At 39.9% G+C, this 21,631-nt stretch overlaps 1 protein-coding gene across 1 annotated transcript in view; it reads right to left on the bottom strand.

Annotated features, from left to right (window-relative positions):
• HOMER1 (homer scaffold protein 1) overlaps positions 1-21,631 on the bottom strand; it is a 90,911-nt gene that overhangs the window by 66,378 nt on the left and 2,902 nt on the right. The window lies entirely within an intron of this gene.

The following is a 21,631-nucleotide window of genomic DNA, read 5'->3' on the forward strand; positions in this document are numbered from 1 at the left end:
TGTATCAGAAATTAGAGCTGGTATGGTCCTTCCAATGAAATTTTTAAATCAGCACCCCAAATAACCAAATTGAAACTAAAGTTGACCCAAAACTGATTCGTAACCCTTTTGGTGCTGATGTTGGAGAGTGGTCCCTGGTCATGTGGTCAGGAGAGAATGCTTCTGGAACATGGCCATAAAGCCCGGAAAACACACAGCAACCCAATGATTCCAGTCATGAAAACCTTCGAGAACACATAGTCCAAGCCAACTTTACTATAAATCCTAACTGTAAAAAGATTAAAGCTCCAAAGTGTTCCTAATAACAATTAGGTCTTGTAACAACTCCTACTGAGCCAGCCATCAATGTGAATTATGGATGTGTTCTGTCTGAACATCACTTTCTTCGAGTTAAAGAAAAGTGGGGGATCAGAACAGTGACCTTCACTTCACCTTAAATATAGTTCATACTTTGAAGATTTCTGAAGCTTAAACATGAGAATGCTCTTTATCAAGTACATCAGTTCAATAATTTTTCACTTTCCCAACAGGTTCCAGTAAGTTTAATATACCACTTCCCAGAGAATGAACAGCAGGAAATAATGAAATCCTTTGTTCATATGAATTATGGAAACATGTAGACAAAGTATATGGGAAAATCCATTGCATAAACTTAATTCTAAGCAATGCAGTGAAAATGAGTTATCATACTGAAAAAAAATCAAAAACAGGCAATCCACTATGTTTATCTTACTTAAAAGCCTTTCTTTCAGAGACATCCCATACCTCCCATATTTTTGATGATTTTTAATTCAGGTTTACGTACATTCAAAATATTATAAACGCAAACAAACTAATAAAAATTATAGCCAACTGCACACCTAAATAACTACATAATAATAACAACATAATAACTATTATGTAGTTATTATGTAAATAACTACATAATAAAAACTCACACACAAGGAGCTCCCAGTGGCTCCCAGTGGCGCAACAGGTGGAACCCTTGTGCCGGCAGGACTGAAGACTGATAGGTCGCAGGTTCAAATCTGGGGAGAGCACAGATGAGCTCCCTCTGTCAGCTCTAGCTCCCCATGCAGGGACATGAGAGAAACCTCCCACAAAGACGGTAAAACATCAAAATATCTGGGCGTCCCCTGGGCAACGTCCTTGCAGACGGCCAATTGTCTCACACCAGAAGCGATTTGCAGTTTCTCAAGTTGCTCCTGACACGAAAAAAAACACAAACAAAAAGTAGACGAAGCACAGAAAAATAAAGAACACACATACTACAAGCTAAATTGCATATCTAAAATTGCATATCTTTTTTGTAGATGTTTATATGTGCCCAACAATCCTACCTCACTTTTTATGAAACAGGATATTAAATTCTTCCCCTCCTCTCACATTTTATCATCACAGGAATTCTGAAAGATGCATTAAGGTGAGAGATTGTGACTGGTCAAACAGATAGCCACAGGTCAGTGCCCTAAGAATCTTTGAATGTACACATCTAAAGTTAACATTAGCAGTAGCAAAATGAAAATTTGAATAGGGATTACCAAGGTAAAATAAGCTGCCCTGGAACACCAATATTATGGTCATAGCTTTCTTCAGACATTAGGTAAAGGTAAAGGTTTCCGCTGACATGAAGTCTAGTAGTGTCCAGATCTGGGGGGTGCTGTTCATCTCCATTTCATAATTCTAAAAATTCTAAACTCGCATACAAATTGACTACATAGGGAACCTGATATTAATCTCTTTTTAAAAAATATTTTTATTGAAAGAAATTTAATAATTACAGTAAAATAAAGAAGTGCTCTGAAGGAAGGACAGCGAAGGGGGAAGAAAAAGAGAAAGAAAAAAAGGGGGAAGGGATGGAGAAGGGGGTAGCGAAAGAAGAGTTTTTGACTTCTATTCTTCTTCCTTTCGTTCTACTAATTATTAACTTTGAAACATAAGTATTCTTCCTCTTATTCTATATAGTCCAATTTACTATTAGTATCCCATCTTGATAAATTCTTTGAAAGTTGACCAGTCTGCCATTTTGATTCCTCTGTCGGTATTTTTCTTTATCAAAAATGTTAATCTATCCATGTCTTTTATCTTCTATTGTCTAACCAATGTTCCTTAGATGGTATAGTTTCTAGTTTCCAAGCTTTTGCAAAAACTATTCTTGCCAAGTAAATAGTTTTTCTTTGTTAGGATATGCAAATAATTCTGAGTCAAACATTCCCAGTAAGTAGTATTCCGGTTTCATTGTAAAGTCCGTTTTTAGGATTATATGGCATTCGTTATTGATCATTTTCCAATAACGAGATTTTTTTTTCACAAGACCACCACATGTGGTAATATGACCCTTCCTACATCTTGCATTTCCAGCAACTATTCCGATATTAATCACCATGTAGGAGCTAGTATTAAAGTTACAATACTATTTTAAAGTACTCTCACCAAAACAGACGTGCATCAGACATTTTAGAATACAACTTCCATCATGCCCAGCCAGTATGGTGAACAGAGGCACTGCAGATGATAGAAATTGTAGTCAAAAACAACTTGGACGCATCTCAGGGCATCTCAGGGCATCTCAGGAGCCCCCGGTGGCACAATGGGTGAAGCCCCTGTGCTTGGCAGAACTGAAGACTGACATGTCAAAGGTGCGAATCCGGGGAGAATGTGGATGAGCTCCCTCTGTCAGCTCCAGCTCCCCATGCAGGGACATGAGAGAAGCCTCCCACAAGGATGGTAAATCATCAAACACCCGGGCATCCCCTAGGCAATGTCCTTGCGGATGGCCAATTCTCACACCAGAAGCTACTTACAGTTTCTCAAATTGCTCCTGACATGAAAAAAAAAAATCTCAGGGCAAGAGAGATCACTCAGAGAAGACATGTCTATCAATCATTGAATATAGACAAGTTTGAGAAGTAGATTAGCTTTCCTCCCACACACCCATTTGAGGAAAAAACAAGAGCATCTTCCTGTCTTTGCCAAACACACTCCTGAAATGCTATCCAAGTCAGTGGGAAGTGATGGACTTGTTCTTAAGCAACCAGAGCTGCCCTGCCCTTATAGAGGCCAGATGTAATGCAGAAAATCTTTGTCAAGCCCTTGTTTGCTTCAAGCTTTTACAAGCATGCAGGCACCAGCATGCCAAGTCTGATGTGTGGAATGCTGGAAATCAGAACAGGTGAGAAAGAAAGCTCATTTCAGTCACCATTCGCAGTGGCTGGGCAGCAAGTGAGCCTAATTTTCTCCAACCAGCCCCAAAGATAAGCACTTTTGTTACTACAACTTCAGTTTTCATGTGACCTACTAGCTGAGTTAAATGTGCCTATTCTTCCACCAAAAATGGAAGAGGGAACTAAGTTCCTTAGTTGCCACCATCGAGTCCTGCTGCATTATTGAAAATTAAGAACACAGGAGTCCTGCTGGACCACAATAAAGATATAGCTAGTCTAATATTGCATTCATTCAGTAGCCAACTAGCTGCCTATTTGTTGTTGTTGTTTATTTGTTGAGTCGCTTCTGACTCTTTGTGACCTCATGGACCAGAGATCCCTGTCGGCCGTTGCCACTCTCATCTCCTTCAAGGTCAAGCCAGTCACTTCAAGGATACCATCCATCTTGACCTTGATCAGCCCCTGTTTCTTTTTCTTCCATTTTCCCCAGCAGCATTATCTTCTCTAAGTTTTCCTGTCTTCTCATTATGTGGCCAAAGTACTTCCTTTTTGCCTCTAACATCCTTCTCTCCAGTGAACAGTCAGGCTTTATTTCCTGGAGTATGGACTGGTTTGATCTTCTTGCAGTCCTCGTATAGCTTCCTATATGAGGTTCATAAATAAGACATAGGTATAACATCACATTTTCCTTTAAATGTTATATAAAGACATCTTGCTGCTGATACTGGAGAAAATATATAGCTACCATAGCTACGAGATACTGATAGTTCTGTCTTTGATGTATTTGTGCAATTCCTTTTAAAAGCTGTTCAACTGGCATCTATAATTACAGCTTGTGACAGATTCTTAGGACTAGATCATCCATGTATCTTCATGACATCCTGCATATGTAAAGTCAGCCAGCATAAATTGCAACACCCAAAGGGTTTTCTCTTAACCTCACCGCATTTTTCAACAAAACAAGTCCATACATTCAACTCACAACCATCAACCCGTGAGTAACCACATGAAGAGAAACAAAGATAAACAAAAAGTCAAATATCTATTATAGTTAACAAACTTGTTACTGACACATTGCTTCCTTTTATAGTAATATCCACATTCTAGTGTTCCACAACACTTAACCAGCATATGTCTTATACACAGATAAAATATTGTACCCTCAAAGGAAAAATGCTCTGGTTAAAAGTAGAAAGCTGTGGTAAAATCTAATACTCTCTCTTTTTTTTTCATGTCAGGAAACTTCAAGTTGCTTCTGGTGTGAGAGAATTGGCTATCTGCAAGGACACTGCCCAGGGGATGCCCAGATGTTTTACCATCCTGTGGGAGGCTTCTCTCATGTCTCTGCACACAGATGGGAGCTCACCCCACTCACTAGATTTGAACCGCCGACCTTTCAGTCAGCAGTCCTGCTGGCACAGGGGTTTAACCCATTGCAGCACTGGGAGCTCCACATTTAAGACACTTGAAGCAAAGACAACAGTTTAGACAACATTTCAACCCCACACATATCAATTGAAAACATGGAGATAATAAAGGAAAAACACTAAAGCAGCTTACTCATATATACTCAAAGTATAAGCCCATCCGAATATAAGCCGAGGCACCTAATTTGACCACAAAAAATGTATTGACTTGAGTATAAGCCGAGGGTGGGAAATGCTGCAGCTACTGGTCAATTTCAAAATAAAAGTAGATACCAATATAATTACATTAATTGAAGCACCAGTAGGTTAAATGTTTTTGAATATTTACATAAAACTGTAATTTAAGATAAGACTGCCCAACTCTGATTCAACCATTATTCTGACCTCCTTCAATGTAAATGTGCTTATGCATCCTTCCAATAATAATAAATAGAGTAAAATAATAAGTGTAAGCATACCCAGATCCCTAAGCTGTTCCTCATAGAGCTTGCTTTCCAAACTTTTGATCATTTTGGTTGTCCTTCTCTGGACACTTGATATTGAGGGAGAAATAGTTTGCATGCTTGTGCCTGCATTTATTTTCTATAGAATGAGTGCACCAACCTCCACACATTAAAAAAACTCATGCACAGGCGTCTTCCAAGAACTTAGAGGGCCATCATACTCAGACAATGAGGGATTGCCTAAGTATATAAGTAATAAAGAATAATAAATCCAGTTGCATTTTTATTTCAAGAAGGATTGAAATCCTCAGCAAATGGCAAAGACAAACTCGCATTTAACCTAATTTTGATCATTGAAAAACTATAAGAAGCAAAACTTTTTTCTGTGCTAGCTTTAACCTATTTTGAATTGAGTGGTATTTGACATAAAAGGATATTTTAAAGAATCTTTCAGGAAAATTAACCTGACCTTATACAATTTTCTATTGCAGGGTTTTTGAAAGATATTGATGCAATTTGTCAACAGACAGTGAATCAAAATGCCATATATTTTCCATAATGCATTATTTTGTGCATGAAGACAAGGTTCCTTACATATACTCGATTTAAGTAAGATGCCAAAGTTCATAATCATTTATAATTCTATTTGTTATTGTTTTTATGCCATAATATTCTGCATGAACCACACACACTGACACTCTAAGCTTCAATGTGCTTAGAAGGGGGAAAAAGGTAAATCTATACTTCTGCTCCTAAATAGAAGGCACAGTTCTCTGTGGTCTGTTCCACATGTCTACTGAAATGATACAAAACAGTACAAGAAAAAAAATCAGTTAACTAATCATGTTTAGCTTTCAGGAGATCCTGGGTCTTCTGGATTAAGCAGCTTTAGTACATGCCAGTGCTTTTGTGCTTATTATCTTCATGACACTTATTTGTATTTATTATTCAAGCACTTATCGTAAGCCCTTAATTTCTCAAAAATTGACGCTTAGCATTATAGTTCTTCAAAGGTCAAGATCAGAGTTCTTAAGTAAAACAGCATCATTGTAACTGCCTGTCTCACTTAGTTTCTGATCTGATGGCTTTTCAGTCTGTCTTCCCCCTGGGGAAATGGTATTAAGAAGAGTTAATCTTCCATTTCTGTACAGGTTAACTCCTACATGAAATAAACTAAGACTTAATCTGTTAGACCCAAATTACAAGACAGAACTCTTTTTTTCCCCTCAAGTAACAAGCAGAAGACAAAGCTGAAACCTTTGCCTTTTTAAAGATTGTTTCCTCAAAACAGTACACCCCAAATACCTCTTTTTTTTCTCAGAGGAAAAACAAAGGTATAGCCATTGCAATCCTGGACTTCAGACAGCAGCTGATATAACTGAGGGCTCTACAATACAAATAATTTTCTGCTTAAAGAAAAGGTGAACAAAGCTGTTGTAGGTTAGACTTTGTCCAAGCTGAATGAAGGAATGTCCAGAACTCAAGACAAGTATATGACTGACTTCCTGTTTCTCAAAGCCAGTGGTTCCCAACCTGTGGTCCGTGAACCACCAGTGGTCCACAAGAACTAAAATATGGTCTGTGGCCTCACCATTACTACACCATTGCAGCGAGAATGACTGGTCTCGCAAAACCCTCTTATAGTGTCGAGGCTTATTAAATATGGTTTTCTGTGGGCGAGCTGATGGCGACTACTAGATGGCATATATTCTTTATGAGAAACTAGAGCTGATGTCGTCTATCCAATGCAATTTTCCAAATCAGCACTCCCAAATAATCAAATTGTATCTAAAGTTGACCAAAAACTGATTCGTAAACCTTTTGGTACTAATGTTGGAGAGTGGTTCCTGATCAAAGTGGCCCCTGGTCAAAAAAAAGTTGGGAACCATTGCTCTAAGCTAGGGGTACCCAAACTAAGGCCTGGGGGCTGGATACGGCCCACCAAGGTCATTTACCCGGCCCTCGCTCAGGGTCAACCTAAGTCTGAAATGACTTGAAAGCACACAACAACAACAGCAGCAGCAGCAGCAGCAGCAACAACAACAACCCTATCTCATCAGCCAAAAGCAGGCCCATACTTCCCATTGAAATACTAATAAGTTTCTATTTGTTAAAATTGTTCTTAATTTTAATTATTGTATTGTTTTCAAGTGTTTTTTTGCGCTACAAATAAGATATGTCCAATGTGCATAGGAATTCATTCATGTTTTTTTCAAATTATAATCCGGTCCTCCAACAGTTTGAGGGGATGTGACCTGGCCCTCTGTTTTAAAAGTTTGAGGACCCCTGCTCCAAGCCAAAGCAAAAGCCACTATCATTGTTTTGGGAATGAAATCATGCTCATCCAGTCAGCATTCCTGAAAAGTTTAGCCTTGCCCCAAACCTCCTAGGGCTTGTCTACACAGACTAAAAAAGATAGAACTTGCCTTGTAGCTGCTACAACCCAGACACGTGATGTTCTTGACAATTTGCTTGAAATTTGGTTCTTAGAGCCCTAACTCAGTTCAAAAAACCTTTCCTTTGGCAAGTTGATAGAACTCTAAGGCTGAATCGCAAAGCTGTGGAGCTGGGGAAGAATTTAGTGGGAGTGGAATAGGTTAGTGGAAGGTAACGTGGACCACATAGAATTCTTTAGGACAGTGAGAAGGATATGAATTGTTAAGAAAGTGATTTAAAATCTGATAGCAGAAGGAGAGTGGGAGGACGTGCATTATTGGGAAAGGGGTTTAAAATCTAAAACCAGAAGCAGAGCAGGGAGGATGTCAAACAGTGTGAAAGGGGCACAAAATGAGCCAGCGGAAGGAGAATCTTTGTGGTGGAAGGTGGTAAGTGGAGTGAGGAGTGGTGCTTTTGGCAGGGTATGGAAGGATAGGTAGAGGAATATCAGAAGAAGTGAGGTGGAAGGGTGCAACTAGTTAAGCAGCAGCTACAACCACACAATTAAGCATATCTCTGCTTAACAGGAAATATCTATGAGTGTCTTTGACCATGGATGGGAATACTGGCAAGGGCTGGAGATTGATGACCACTTTTTACAACAAGATGACTTCACAAAGTGGAAATATGTGGCTGGTTATGGCAACACCACCACAATGTATGTGATGTGTGTGGCATTAACAGGGCCACCATACACCTGGAAAATGTAAATGGTTGTGGAAGGGCACAAAGAAAAGGATTTCCCTCTTCTTGTAATTATCAGCTGTAATTCTGAGCTTGTGCACACCTACAGTCCTCTCGGTCAAGCACTGCACATTTTCATGATCTTCCATTTGTTACATAATACATGTATAGAATATTTTTAATGTGTTTTCTAACTTTCAGGCCAGGTCTCAAGATACAGTGACCTTTACAAGGATTGGCTTGACACACCTTCCTCTTGATAGGTTTCTCCCTTTTGCCCTTCATTTCTGCGTCTTCGAATTCCACGGCACTGTTGGTAACAGCTGACCTCCAGTTAGAGCGCTCAAAGTCGATGCCCTCCCAGTTCTTGGTGTCCATGTCACAATTTTTAAGGTTAGCTTTAAGCCCTTCTTGAAATCTCTTTTCCTGTCCACCAATATTCTTTTAATTCTTGAGCTGGGAGCACAATAATTGCTTTGGGAGACGGTGATTGGGCATTCGGACAGCGTGATCAGTCCAGCAAAGTTGATGGCAGAGGATAATCGCTTCAATACTGGTGGTCTTTGTTTCTTCCAGAACCCCGACATTTGTCCACTTGTCTTAGAAATTTCCAGGATTTTTTGGAGGCAATACTGATGGAATCATTCCAGAACCTGAGTGTGATGTCTATAGTTAATCCATGTTTTACAGACATATAACAAGGTTTGGAGGACAATAGATTTATAAACAAGCATCTTGGTCTCCCTGCAAATGTCCCAATCCTCAAACACTCTCTATTTCATTTGAAAAAAATGCTGCACTGACAGAGCTCAGATGGTATTGTATTTCAGTATCGATGTTCACTTTTGTGGAGAGGTGGCTGCCAAGGTAGTGGAAATGGTCAACATTTTCTAACATTACACCATTAAGCTGTATTTCTGGCATTGCAGAGGGATTAGTTGGTGACTGCTGGAAGAGCACTTTGGTTTTCTTGATGTTCAGAGAGGCCACGTTTTTCATGTGCTTCTCCAAATGTGCTTACAGTGGCTTGTAGGTCTTCTTCTAAATGGGCACAGACTATATTATCATCAGCATACTAGAGTTCTACAACAGACGTTGTGATCTGGGTTTTGGCTTTCAATCTGCTGAGGTTAAATAGCTTGCCACCTTTCTAATAGATGATTTCCATGCCTTTTGGGAGCTTCCAATCAACAAGGTTCAGTATCATAGTGATGGAGGTGGAAATAAGGTTGGAGCAATAACAAATCCCTGTTTGACGCCTAATTCCACCTTAAATGGGTGACTTTGGGAGCAGTTGCTGTGTAAGACTGTTGTCCAAGACTAAAGGGATATATTATATATTATCTCTATGTTAAACAGCATTGCCAGAGCTCAAGAAATAAACTAAAGTTAACTCTGTCCAGTTTTTCATGTCCAGGTGGCATATTTGTTGAAAACAGCTATTTCTGATTTCAAAACTGGCAACTATTTCTTTCTGCTCCAGCAAACTGAAAGTGTTGTAATATCATAAAAGGCTAATCAATTAATAACAACAAAAGCTTTTTTTCTGGCATATATCTAATTTCATCAGGTGCAACTCATCCAACAAAAAATATGAAATATTTGTTTGCCTCTAAGAGCCAAAAGGCTTGTTTTTTTTTTCTTTTCATACCACCCTTGCCCCACAAAAGAGGGTATGTCAGGCATTATGCCTGGCACACGGAGTGCTCCCTGTGAAAAGCATAAAGTTATTGTTTCAACCATCAACATCCTTGATGTACCAATTCAAGAATATCAAATTTGACTTTTTCAACTTTATGCTGAGCTCACTTTGACAGGGCTCAGTTGCTCCCTACCAACATGACTATTCAACATCAACCTCCTGGAAAAATTGGGGAGGATGCGTGAGCCAAAAGACCAGACAAACTTCACTACATCCTTGCTATGTCAGCATTTTCAACACACTCCACACGCACTGGAGCAGAGGAGATAACTCATCCACAGTGTGCTTATAGTCTACTTCTTTCCAGCAACATCTGAAAGCTGACAGCTGTAAGTGAATTGTGGCAGTTTCAACACTGTGAAAGAATAGCCACGGCATTTAAAGCCTCCATTCCCTGTGAAAACTAGAGTATGATTTGACTTTGGGCCAGTTCACATGAGAGAACTGACATGGTGAAAATTAGGAGTTCTGTTCAATCAGGCACTTCACTGCGCATTCAGTTTCAAACTCCACCTATTACCACACCAAATCTGATTATAAATCTCATTATGGAGATTTGCAAGTTGGAACAAGGCAAAACATTATTTCCATTTCTACATCACAAGGCAAAATAAGGATAGATAAGCATACCTGCTTAGTCATATGAACAAGCTGTGACCTGACTACACAAAATTACTTCCCAAGATCAAATCACATGTGATTTACATGCAGTTACAAACCTCACAACCTCTGAGGATGCTTGCCACAGATGCAGGCGAAACGTCAGGAGAGAATGCTTCTAGAACATGGCCATACAGCCCGTAAAACCTACAACAACCCAACATGAAATCTACTGTATATGAAGGGGGGCTTTCAATTTCACAATTATGCTATTAAAGTGAAAACCCATACCTTTCTTTCAGGGGAAGGCCTACAGTCATTATACCAAAGGCTGAGCCTATACCTTCCATGTTTGCTGCTCTAAAGTAAAATAATGCAGGAAAGCAAGCACAAAGATACTCAATACATCTTAAACCCCAGGTGGAGTGACATGGGATGACCTGGCAATTGACCCAGCTTGAAGTGCCAAGTGATTGCTCTTATCTGCCAATTAAATCATGTGGCTGAATTGTGCCTCGGCACAAGCTAGACACAAAGCTACTCTACTGTGCTTATGAGGAAGAGCACTTATTTTTCCAAGAGGTGAATTTAGTCTCCATATGATATGACAGCAGTTGCAAACTCTTCTTCACTGTAACTGTACCGTTCTTCCTCTGCAGAGATATATTTAGATGATATATTTTACAATGTGAGCATGTCTCTTGGTACCTTTAATAGTACACAATGAAGAGCTTCAAATTCATTAAACATCCACTCTAACTAATGTGATATTTCCAATGATAATGACATTTCATGTCTCTATTTGATGAGCCAAACTTATGCTATGTACTTCTGAGGCATGTAAGTAAGACAACCAAGCAAAAAGGTTCCTGTACCAACACATTATGGATGCTTTTCAGCAGATTTCTAGTACTACTAATGCCATATTTGCTAGAGACAAGAATGGGCAAGTTCTACTTCCTCACTGATGGCTCATTTCAAATGGCACATCAATGTAGCCATGAGCCAGTGTTTCTTTAGTTTGATTTTGGTTTGTTAGTAGAACAACAAGCCAGAAATACTATTTTAGGCACAACACTACAGAAACCATGGATGGAGCTTCTTGATTTGATTCATCACAAAACACTACTCCCATTTTTTAAATTTGTGTTTTAATGTATGTTCACTATTACAGGAGTTTTAGGGCAGTGATTAGTGTCTATTTGTGCATTTGCTTGTTTTTGTCTTTTACTGTTGATATGGTCAGTGGACTAATCAATAAACTTTACTCCTTTTTACTCCCATTATTTTTATCTGCTAGGAGGTGAAGATCAATATGTAAGTGAATATACCACAAGCAGAAACACATTGCTTATTCACAATAAGGAAGGTCTGCTGGCTCGAAACTACATGTTGAATACAGCTACTTAGTTCAAAATCTCTGCTTTTGAACACTCAGAGTAAATGTTGGAAAAAAGATTCACTATAGGTCTGACACACAATAAATTAACAAAATGACTGGTGCTGGAAGCCAGCATCTAGTTGCAAGAGGGCCTAATTCATATATTTCACCAGAATCTACGAAGTCCACATTAAGCCAGTTCAGGTTCCTATGTCTTCTAGTAACTAAGCTTTGCTTTGTTTGCTAATTATTAATACTTATGACTCCCAACTAAATGTGCAGTTCTTAGCAAAGAACCTGGTTAATCAGGTTTTTGATTTTAGACTCTTAGGCACTTCTGCTATAAATAATAATAATAACAATACTTTATTTCTAGACTGTCCTTTCTCCCCAAAGGGACTCAAGGCAGTTTCCAACAAATATGACAAACATTCAATGCCCAAAGAAAACCATGCAAACAATTTACGTCAGGGCAAGGCACATTAGATAATATAGAACAACCTACCTGTAACGTAATAAACAAAACAAGAGGAAAAAATCATAAAATACAAAAAAAAAAACCCTGATAAAACACATTATAAATAAAAATATAAAACCAATTACATCAGAACTCCATCAGACAAGGTTCAACAATACCAGTGGCCAGGAGTACTAAAAAGGACTCAAGCAACTATAAAAGGCTGGGCAAGGATAGTGCAAACAGCGTATCATAGGGCCAGGGAAGTGGATAAAGTGAAGAACAGAGAACTATTCGGCAACCTATCAGCTGGGCCTAATACTTCTCAATACTTCTCAATATTTACTGACAGAAGTGTTACATACTTCCATAAATATATGGCATATAATATCTTCTGTGACATCACTTCCTATTTAACTTTTGGGGCAACATGCCACAAACAATATTATTTCCTAAAGTAATCAAAATATTGCATTATACTCGAGTGTAAATATTTTCCTCTAGGTGGTATAATGACTAACTGCAAATGTGTTTTAGCACTCATATCAAGCAGCTATTTCCTTGCCATATGTATTTACTATCTGGAGCATATGAAACAGGAACAATGGTTTTAAAAGCATGGGAATTAACTGAGTTGATACCAATCTATCCTGTCATTCTCAGCTGCCATAAGCTCTTCTGCTCTAACAACTGTATGCATTACCCAATTATTGTTTCTTTTTATCAGTAATGCTATACTATGTCCTTTCTCCAACTATCTTAGGGTATCGTACATGGAGGCAACCTGATTTTATCTTCATAGCAACTGTTGAGGTTTGTTAGCTATAAGACAAAAAGGAAAAATAAGGCTGAAACATGATTAAATATATGGCTCAGCAATCTGAACACAGATTTTGCCAGTAAGTGCCAATACTAACCATTACATCAAAATGGCTGTTTGTCTCTAGTGTCCAGAATTTCATACCAGAACACCTCTTTCAAGTTCATGAAGCCATGGTTTAATCTGCTGTTTCCATTCCAAGCTACAGGAAAGTTCTAAATTGCTGTCACTGCAGTTATTCTCACTCTTTTCTCTTACTTGTCACCCCTTCCCTTCCTTCTGTTAGCTCTTCTCTGTCAAACTTTACATTGTGAGTGGCACAGAGATAGAACAGCCAGCATCACTAGCAATGAGGGGTGTTTCTACAAACATGCTGGTATAAATTATTGACCAAGGGTAACAATATTTGAAATAAGAATTTCAGGTAAATGAGAGTGTAATTTACAAGTAGCTCTGCACTGAAGAACTGCCAGTAGGGTAATTGAATTTTCAGATCGTTTTAAGGTTAGGTACAGATACAGAAACCAAAAAGTATTTAATGGAAGCGAGAAAGAGCCGAAGCAGCAAACTTTGCTGCAAAACAGTAGTCCATGTTTGCTGTCCGTTTTATGTGCAAGTGCCAGTACCTACAGGAATGTAACTACTGGATTTAAAACAAAATGTTAAGTAGTTGGTACAATATTTTTCCTTGCTTCTTACTGCCAAAACTGTTTAGTCTTCACAATTGCCTTTTTTGATGATACATTGTAAACAGAAATAAATAGAAATGCTTCTAAATTACTTCTTCCATTGTGAAAGTGTCCCTAGGAGTGTCAGTAACCTCCCATCTCTGTCCTCTATGTATTAACGCAGCATGTTCAATTCTGAGTGTCCGAAACACTTTATCCAGTCTCAGAATACATATCAAGGGAAGCCGCAGCCACCAGGACCAGACACTCCAACTGCACTTCCCAGCAGGCCAACTAAGCAGTCTTCCATCCTAATCCAGCCGTGTAACCCTAACAAAAAGAAGTTCTCTTCCTCTTGATTGCTGAGTTTGCCAATCTCACTCTCCTCACCTTCATATAGTGCTTCATTCCCCATAACACCCACCTCTGCACAGTCTCCTGCTAGCAATTACTTATTCCCAAGTAAATTAACTAGCAGTCTGGATTATATGAAATCATAGTTTAGACAGTCATTTTGTGTTGACATTGCAAGAAAGGATCAAACTAGTACTTCCTAACACTCAAAACAGAACTGTCCCAACTGTATAGAAAAGAACTGGCCAGGGACCATCATTAAGAGGGAAAATAACTATTTAGGGCTCCAAACCTGTGGGAATGTGTCTTCAAATCATTGGTTGACTTATGGTGATCTCATGAATTTCACCAGCTTTTTCCTCTGAAATATACCATATTTATTTATTTATTTATTTACTTTATTTGTATACCGCACTATCTCAGCCCACAGGCGACTCAGTGCGGTTTGGTATTTATTGGCAGTCATTGAAGTACTAACCAGAGGTGACCCTGTCAAGCTTCCAAAATTAAGATAGAATCTGATGCCTTTAGAGCTGTATCCCAAGCAAACTGAATGAAGTACACTTTGGGAGCTTTGATCAATCAATCCTGTACAAGCATGTTGAAGGCTTTCGTGGATGGAATCACTGGGTTTCGTGGATGGAATCACTGGGTTGTTGTGAGTTTTTTGGGCCATATGGCAATGTTTCCCCAAGAATTTTCTCCTGATGCTTTGCCTGCATCTATAGATGCCATAGATGCAGGCAAAATGTCAGGAGATAATGCTTCGAGAGCATGGCCATACAGCCCAGAAAACTCACAACAACCCAGTGAACGGATTATGTTCTTTTTTGTATTGATTTTCAGAGAAGAGGACAGCAGTTGGGGGAAGAAGTACCACATGAAATGAGGATGTACAAAGGGTTTAACAATACACGCAGCCTTTACTCAAACACCAAGTTGCCTTCATTCCGTGGTGCTTTAAAAGCATATTGCATCTAGCTTGGCTAATCTGATAGTACACTTTGGGAGCTTTGATCAATCAATCCTGTACAAGCATGAAATATTAGCCAACTGCTAGGTCAGTAGCAGCTGGATATCATGTGTACCTGAGTCAAAATTAGACAAACCCAATGACTGATGGGAATCAGGCCATGTTCCATGAAAAGCTCAGCCACAACTTAAAACACAACATGTTGCACATATATGCTTCCATTTGTATTAGCTTGTTATGCACATGGTCTATGAAAGATCCCTAGAGGGCACATGTCAACTGCTGACTCATTGAGGTCAGCAGAACTCTTCTGGCTATATGCACTGAAACAAATGGGAAATACCACACTTTTTTTAGATAATTGCTGTTCTTCTTTCAATAGTACCAGTGTCAGATTTTTTTTTAAAAAAAAAATCAAACATATAGATAGGTTCCAAAGTATGCAATAACTCAAGTTCTGTTTGATGAATGTATACACTACAAATGCCTCAAGGGCCAAAATAATTATTAACTCTACCTATTGTTTTTTTTGCCATTTCTGACACTGTGACCCTAAGGTGACTCTGTCATGAATTTTCTTATAAAGATTTGTTCAGAGGAGGTTTATCATGGCCTTCCTCTGAGGTTTAGAAGATAAGACTTGCCCAAGGTCACCCAGAATCCTAGTCCAACACCTAAACCACTACACCAGTGGTTCCCAACTTTGTTTGACCAGGGACTACTTGATCAGGGACCACTCTCCAACATTAGGGAACTCTCTGCCCGAGAGTGTAGTGGAGGCTCCTTTGTAAAGGCTGGATGGCCATCTGTCGAGCGTACTTTGAATACGATTTTCCTGCTTCTTGGCAGATAGTTGGATAGGATGGCCCATGAGGTCTCTTCCAGCTCTGTAATTCTATGATTAACTCCCCCACACCCTTCAAAAAAAAAAAGAGCCAAGGAGAAGGAAAAAAAGGCCTGGGGGTCATATGCAGTGCCAGGACTGTACTTGACTGTTCCTAGTCTCTAGTAAATATGGCATTGTTTTAGTTTGTATACATATAAATTAACTATGAAATATTTATAGTTATGTATCTGGAAAGTCTTTGTAACCATACCAGTGACAGTTCCAGAGAAATAGATACACGTGTAAGGTAAACAAAACTTCGGCATTACATTATATGGTTTACATTCCAACAGCGTTGCCTCCGAAAAATCTCTTGGGAAGACAGGCAGACTAATGTCAGTGTGCTGGAAAAAACAAAGACCACCAGCACTGAAGCAATGGTCCTCCACCATCAACTCCGCTGGACTGACCATGTTGTCTGAATGCCCGCTCACCATCTCCCAAAGTAGTTGCTCTACTCCGAACTCAAAAACGGAAAACAGAATGTTGGAGGACAAAAAAGAGATTTAAATATGGGCTCAAAGCCAATCTTTAAAACTGTGGCATAGACACCAACAACTGGTAAGCCCTGGCCCTGGAGCACTCTAGCTGGAGGTCACCTGTGACCAGCAGTGCTGTAGAATTTGAAGAGGCGCGAATGGAGGGCGAAAGAGAGAAACATGCCAAGAGGAAGGTGCATCAAGCCAACTCCAACCAGGAGTGCCTTCCACCTGGAAACCAATGCTCTCACTGAGGGAGAACATGCAGGACAAGAATGGGGCTCCACAGTCACCTACGTACCCACCGCCAGGACACTGAACTTGGAGGACAATCTTACTCAGACAACGAGGGATTGCCTAAGTAAGTAACATGGTTTACAAGATGTAACAATTTAGCAAAGAATATCCATTTTCATCATACTTCTGCATTTTCCCTCTAGGCCTAGGTATCTGCTTTCTTTCCACACTTGATGGTAGATGAATATACAGTCAAATGAACTTGCTTCTATTGGTTTTCACAAACAGAAATAAGAAAACATGCTGATTTAATCACAACCCTTGTCAAAGATTCTGAACGAGAGCTATGCTAAGCATGGCAGTTCTTTTTGTACATTTGTAACTTGTGCTTCAAAATGACTGCTTTCACTGTAATTCTCTGTACATACTTTTCCAGTGCAAAGAAACATTACACCCATCAATTATCAGAACAGACTACACAACCTCTGAGGATGCCTGCCATAGATGTGGGTGAAATGTCAGGAGAGAATGCTTCTGGAACATGGCCATACAGCCTGGAAAACACAGCAACCCAAAAATCAGAACCACTATCATGGAAAAGCACCAACTCTCATTGTGATAGCAGTTGTTGTAGAATGCACGAACATGATTTTATCTCCATCTCACATTATCCTTTTTTAGAGGCATCGATGCACAGCTTCAAAACCTTTCGGTAAAGGGAAAATGTAATCAAGGTTTTCTATTTCACAGATTTTCTACAGCCTTGTGGATCAATACTATATACATCTATGTTATAAATCAGGGGAGCCTACTTCTAAGAATTATTCACATAAACATGGCATGAAAATCAATATGAAGTCCAACAACACTCCTGTTTTTCCCATGAAGAAGCAGATCAGAGAAGCAGTGCAAACCTTGGGCCTAGTCCAAAGCACATAGAGGCCCTTCCATCTGAAACACTTAGTGAGCCTCTTCAAGGCCAGGAAACCAATTTTCAAAGAAGGAATGCAAAATAGGTGACAAAGTATGAGCACACATCCAAACAATGCAAAGGCAAAAACCACACACTCCCATAAAATAAAAGAAGTTATTCTAGTGAAATAATCCTAAACATATATTCTCTAATTTCTCAGTACTAGGAGGAGGGTAAACTGGAGTACTAGTATACCATCAAGGCCCACGATGGCCCCTTCCACACAGCTGAATAAAATCCCACATTTTCTGCTTTGAACTGGGATATATAGCAGTGTGGACCAAGGGTCCTTTCACACAGACCTATATCACAGAATATCAAGGCAGAAAATTCCACTATATCTGCTTTGATCTGGGTTATCTGAGTCCATACTCTAATAGTGTGGGATTTTCTGCCTTATTTATTTATTTCATATCAAAAGCATTGCATAAATTAGTATACAACTGATAAAAATAGAAGGTGTGCAGGTGGCTAAATATCTTTTGATCAAAAATGGGCAACAGCAAGGGCATTGCCTCCAACAATTCCTCCTCTGTACATGAGGCAGGGCACAGTGGACAAGCATACAGATGGAGATTTCTGTTCTGCTCCACAGTCACACAAGGTGTGGGATTCTTTTAGATAGTGCCATTTTGCCAGGTTGTCTTTTGATCTGCCCACTCCGCTTCTGAGTCTATTCAGGGACTTCCAGGTTGCCCATTCTTGGTTTGCCCCTGGAGGAAGACCCTCGCGGGGGACCATCCAGTTGGGATTTCCTGGTTTAGCTGCCCAGAGGGACACCCTTGCTGTTGCTGGGGGAACGCCAAGAAGAGTGGTAGTTCTCATAAAGCTTTTCCTTGATTTAAGTCTACTGGGAGGAGGCTGGTAGCCATGTAGAGGATGGCTTTCACAGTGTTCAACCTTATTTCTTTCACATTTAGCAGCAACTTCCCATCACACATTTGGGAGGGGAGGGCAATGCCAGCTAGCTTGCATTTTCTGCCTTTATATTCTGGGATATAGGTCTGTGTGGAAGGGCCCTTAGATATTACAGTTCAAAACAGATATTTGGGGATTTTCTGCCTTGATATTCTGGGTTATATGGCTGTGTGGAAGGGCCATAAGCCTTAAGAAAACAACCCTCAAGAGCAAATTAAGACAGACTGTATCTGAATTAGAAATAGCTATTTAATTCAGGTAAAAGATTTTCCCCAAGACTTTTCTTCAACTCATATAGTCCTTTGTACACATGGGGAGAGAAGCTTGGAGAAACACATATGAAGCTGAAAGCAGCAGATTATTTCTTATCTACTCTTCTTCCACTCAGATGTCTCTGAGGTAGGACAGACTGCACAACTCAACACTACATAAACAATGTGTTGTCGAAAGCTTTCATGGCTGGAATCACTGGGTTGCTGTGCGTTTTCCGGGCTGTATGGCCATGTTCCAGAAGCATTCTCTCCTGATGTTTCACCCACATCTATGGCAGGCACCTTCAGAGGTTGTGAAGTCTGCTGGAAACTAGGACATGTCTGTGAAATGTTTGGGATGGGAGAAAGAACTCTTGTCTGATTGAGGAAAGTGTGAATGTTGCAATTAACCACCTTGATTAGCACTGAATAGTCTTGCAGCTTCAAAGCATGGCTGCTTCCTGCCTGGGAAGAATCCTCACAACTTCTGAGAAGATATATAAACCCCAGGCAGGAAGTAGTCAGGCTTTGAAGCTGTAAGGCCATTCAATGCTAGTCAAGGTGGCCAATTGCAACATTCATATTTGCCTCAAGCAGACAAGAGTTCTTTCTCCCACCGTGGACGTTCCACAGATATATAAACCCTACTTGCCTAGTTTCCAATATAATCTATACCTCACAACCTCTGAGGCGGCCTGTCATAGATGTGGGTGAAACATTAGGAGAGAATGCTTCTGGAACATGGCCATACAACCTGGAAAACTCACAGCAACTACACACACAGTTCAAACTTAAGGAAGCAACACTCACCAGCTCTACTAGTGTCTCCAGCACCTATTGAGGCCTGCCTCGTGTGTGGGAACTTGAAACTAAGTATAATCCCCGATACGGTAATTCACATGAGTACAACTGTACATAGCAGTTGTATATTTTACTTTACAGATTTTTACAGATACTATTATATGCTTCGGCTGGGTTCGTCAGCCTCTTAATACATACTTGGGCTTTGCAGTATAAAACCCCAGGGACTCTGGGGTCAAATTCCTCTACTCCTAAATGTTAGGTGGTTTGGTTTCCCCAGATGCCCACTTGAAGACAAAATAGGGGTATGACAATATCTGAGAATATAGAACTTGGAAGCAGGGCATAAGGCAGTCACCTTTCACGGGTTTCTTGAAGTACTATTCCAGAACAATTAGTGAATGATGAGATGATCCCACAAAGACACCAGGAAAGAGCTACACCTGGCTTCTTATTAATCTCTAGCTCACCATTTATAAACAACACACATGCTAGGCAGCTTAGATCAGGCCTGGGCAAACTTGGGCCTTCCTCCAGGTGTTTTGGACTTCAACTCCCACAACTCCCACAATTCCTAGCACCTGGAGGAAGGCCCAAGTTTGCCCAGGCCTGGCTTAGATCCTACATCCCACTTCCATAAAAGAAGGATTTGGAGGCCTTTTCACCATACCATTAACCACCCTTGAACCAAAGCATAGTAGGAACTTCGAAATAGTTGTTCATCCATCCCATTGAATGGTTAAGGAACCATTTCCCTCACATCTGAGAGCAGCCAACAGGGCTCAAAAAGGAACAGCAATTTCAAAATCTGTTGGCTTCAGAGGACATTTTAGTTTCGAGCAGGCATGTGCTGGCAGAAAGGAGAAGCTGTACCCCCTCTTTGGGCTATATAGGAATTCAGATCAGGGATCCAAGGAGTGTTGGGCATTCCTAGCTGATAAAAGGGGGGGAAAGCAACAAATGTTTTCTGATTTGTTGTTCAAACTATCCAGTAGTATTTTACCATTAGCCATGCCCAAACCTGAATGGGAAATGGGATTTGTTGCTGTTGACACATATCTCAGTGCAAAACATTGGCCTAGCCATGAAGGAAGATATTCCAAAATTAATCTATGGATTCAATGTGTTGTTGAAGGCTTTCATGGCTGGAGTCACTGGGTTGATGTGAGTTTTCTGGGCAGTATGGTCATATTCCAGGAGAATTCCAGACATGAAACAATCAGGGCCAGCTAACACCTCCCAACAAAGGATTCCCTCAGGCAGGAAGTAGACAGGCTTTGAGGCTGGAAAGCCATTCAATGCAAATCAAGGTGGCCAATTACAACATTCACACTTGCCTCAAATACACAAGAGTTCTTTCTCCCACTTTGGACATTCTGCAGATATATAAACCTCACTTGCCTAGTTTGCAACAGACCCCTCAACCTCTGAGGATGATTGCCATAGATGTGAAAATATTCTGAAGCTAATCTATAGATTCACCAGTTAACAATACTGGTGAATCCACTCTGGGCCTTCCACAGATATATAAACCCCACTTGCCTAGTTTCCAACAAACCTCACAACCTCTGAGGAAGCCTGCCAAAGATATGGACAAAATGTCAGGATAAAATGCTTCTGGAACATGGCCATACAGCCCAGAAAACTCACAGCAACCCAATGATTCCAGTCATGAAAGCCTTCAAAAACACATTAAAGCAACAAATGTGTCCTAGGTCATGGTTCAAACTATCCAGTTGTATTTAACATTAGCCATGCCCAAATTTGAATGGGAAATGTGATTCATTGCTGTTGTCAAATATCTCAGTGCAAGACATTGGCCTAGCCATGAAGGAAGATATTCTGAAGCTAATTAACAATACTGGTGAATCCACTCTGGATCTTCCACAAATATATAAACCCCAGGCAGGAAGCAGGCAGGCTTTGAAGCTGTGAAGCCATTAAATGCTAATCAAAGTAGCCAAATGCAACATTCAC

The sequence above is a fragment of the Anolis sagrei genome, chromosome 2 (genome assembly GCF_037176765.1).
Source record: "Anolis sagrei isolate rAnoSag1 chromosome 2, rAnoSag1.mat, whole genome shotgun sequence".
NCBI classification, from domain to species: Eukaryota; Metazoa; Chordata; class Lepidosauria; order Squamata; family Dactyloidae; genus Anolis; species Anolis sagrei.